This window comes from Cebus imitator, unplaced genomic scaffold (assembly GCF_001604975.1).
Source record: "Cebus imitator isolate Cc_AM_T3 unplaced genomic scaffold, Cebus_imitator-1.0 Scaffold497, whole genome shotgun sequence".
NCBI classification, from domain to species: Eukaryota; Metazoa; Chordata; class Mammalia; order Primates; family Cebidae; genus Cebus; species Cebus imitator.
The window spans coordinates 349,431-351,958 of NW_016107812.1; positions in this window are offsets into that span (position 1 = coordinate 349,431).

Here is a 2,528-nt window from a genome sequence, read left to right on the forward strand (position 1 = left end):
GCCAGCAGTCTGCCCAGTTCACAAACACCAGGCCAGGCCGGTGCACCTGCTGCGAGGGCTGCATTCCACCCCAGACCAAGAACCCAGGCAGCGGGTGGAATGCGGCTTTCCACCCTATGAAAAGCTGCTTTAATTACAAGTTCATTAACGATTCAGTGGGGGCAGCTCAGGGAAACATGAAAGTCAAATGTTGAAACGGAGAATTTGAGAAAGCACTTCAGACGATTTTTCGTTGATTCAGATCTCAAACTGTGCACACCCGAGCCACCTCTATGCCTTCCCCTTGGACACACAGTGCCGTGGGCTGCTAGACTGCCATGGAAACAAGGCCAGCTGATGCCCTTGCCAGCCTGGAAATAACCCAGGTTTCTTTTATAGTACAGCAGGTCCTGCCAGCTCTTGAAAATTTGGTGGATCCCCTGAGGTCAGGAGTTCAAGACCAGCCTGGCCAACATGGTGAAATCCCATCTCTACTAAAAACACAAAAAGTAGCCAGGTGCAGTGGCACGCACCTGTAGTCCCAGGTACTCAGGAGGCTGAGGCAAGAGAATCGCTTGAACCTGGGAGGCGGAGGTTGTAGTGAGCCGAGACCGTGCCACTGCAGTCCAGCCTGGGTGAGAGCGAGACTCTGTCTCAAAAATATACATATATATAGTGCAAAGGCATAAACAAGCCTGCAGTAGCCTGCATCCCTTCGGCCACCCCCACCCACATCCACCAGTTGCTTCAGGGTGGCGGCTCTGCTTTCTTCGCAGTGCGGCCCCAGCTCCCGGGAAAGCAGGGAGCCTGGCACCCCGCAGGGGCTCAGCACGAAAGCAGATGAAGTGCCCTCTGGGTGCCAGCCCTGCACCGCCCGGCTCCATTCAGCTGACAGCCGGGTCCTGAGCATGTCCTTTCCCCAAGCAGTATCGTGGGAAGAAAGGGCACAGAAGTGGCCTCAGCCTGAGGCCTGCGTTTGCCTCAGATGGCTCTCAGTGTGCTTTGGGGACAGTAGGGTGGGGAGGCTGAAAGCAGAGGCCCGAGTCCAGTCCACAGCAGGGGGGCCTGGGGCAAGAATGCACAGAGCAGTGGGGGCCCGAGGGACTCAGGAGGCTGCTTCCTGGAGCTCGACAGGAAGCCAGAGAGCAGGAGAGGGACAGAGCGACTCCCAGGGGACGGATAAGCAAGAGGACAGGTTCTCGTGGTCCCTGTGGTGGCGGACTAGGGTTGGAGACATCAGAGTGAACTCACGTGCGGCTGAATATAGCTACCAGTGGTTGCGTAGAAAAATTCTTACAGATCCTCTTCCCGCCGTCTTCCCGCACTGCCGCACTGGTGCGCACGAGTGTCCCAACTGACACACTCAAGAGCACGAACAGTGCCGGAAAGAGAGGCAGATGCCGGGGGCTTCTCAGGCCGTGCTCCGAAGTCATCATCCGGTTTCTCAGCGTGACGATGAACCGTGCTTACGCTGGCAAATTTGAAATCATGGATCATCACAGAGCTGGGGAAGTTGCTGTGAATCCCACAGGCAGGCTAAATGCGTGTGGGATAATCAGCCCCAGATTTGACGGGCAACAAAGATCTAGAAAAACGGCAGAATTATCTGCTTCCATCCGCCAGTTTGGTGTCACTGTACCGACAACCTCAGCCGGCATCACGGGCCAAGAAGCAGCAAGACAAAAACAACAGGAGGGAGAATCTGGGATTCCTTTGCTAGGGGTGTGATACAGATATTCACACACAAAAGGCCTCATGCACAGAAACGAGGATCTGCAGACGTGTGCATGTACGGGGTTAGTACACACACGTTTCCTTCAGCTCACGGATGAGGCCAAGGAGCAGCAAATGCCCCTAGTGCCCGGGTCTTGATTCTGTGCAAGTTGTCAGAATCACTTCTGTTTTAAAAATCAAAATAAAACAAACGCTCTGACGAACAGGCCTGCGGAAGGCCATGAAGAGAACAGCTCCTGTGCGTAAATGCCTGAAAACAAAACTGTCAAAAAAACCTGCAAAATGGACTGAGATGGACTCATGGAAAAAGGAAAAGAACAAATGAAAACGTCAAAATGCAGAAAACACAACCTGCCCAAGGGCCACTGGAACCTCACAGAACCACTTCTGTGGAAACACCTGCCCAGCAGCTGCCTGTCTCACCTGGACTGGCATTGCCTGTTACTGATCTTTGTAGCCAGAGATAATTATCTCAACAATTATGTCATCTTCCTCATTCATTCTGTAAAACCTTTGTCTTCCTTTACCCCCACCCCCAGTAACACACATAGTTCAGTTACATGTATTCCCACTGCAATTCCCTATTCCCAAATAAATACCAGTTTCTTTTAAAGAGCCTCTCCCTAGCTGGGTACAGTGGCTCACGCCTGTAATCCCAGCACTTTAAGAGGCCAAGGTGGGTGGATCACCTTAGGTTGGGAGTTCGAATCCAGCCTGACCAACATGGAGAAACCCGTCTCTACTAAAAATACAAAATTAGCCAGGCGTGGTGACGCATGCCTGTAATCCCAGCTACTTGGGAGGCTGAGGCAGGA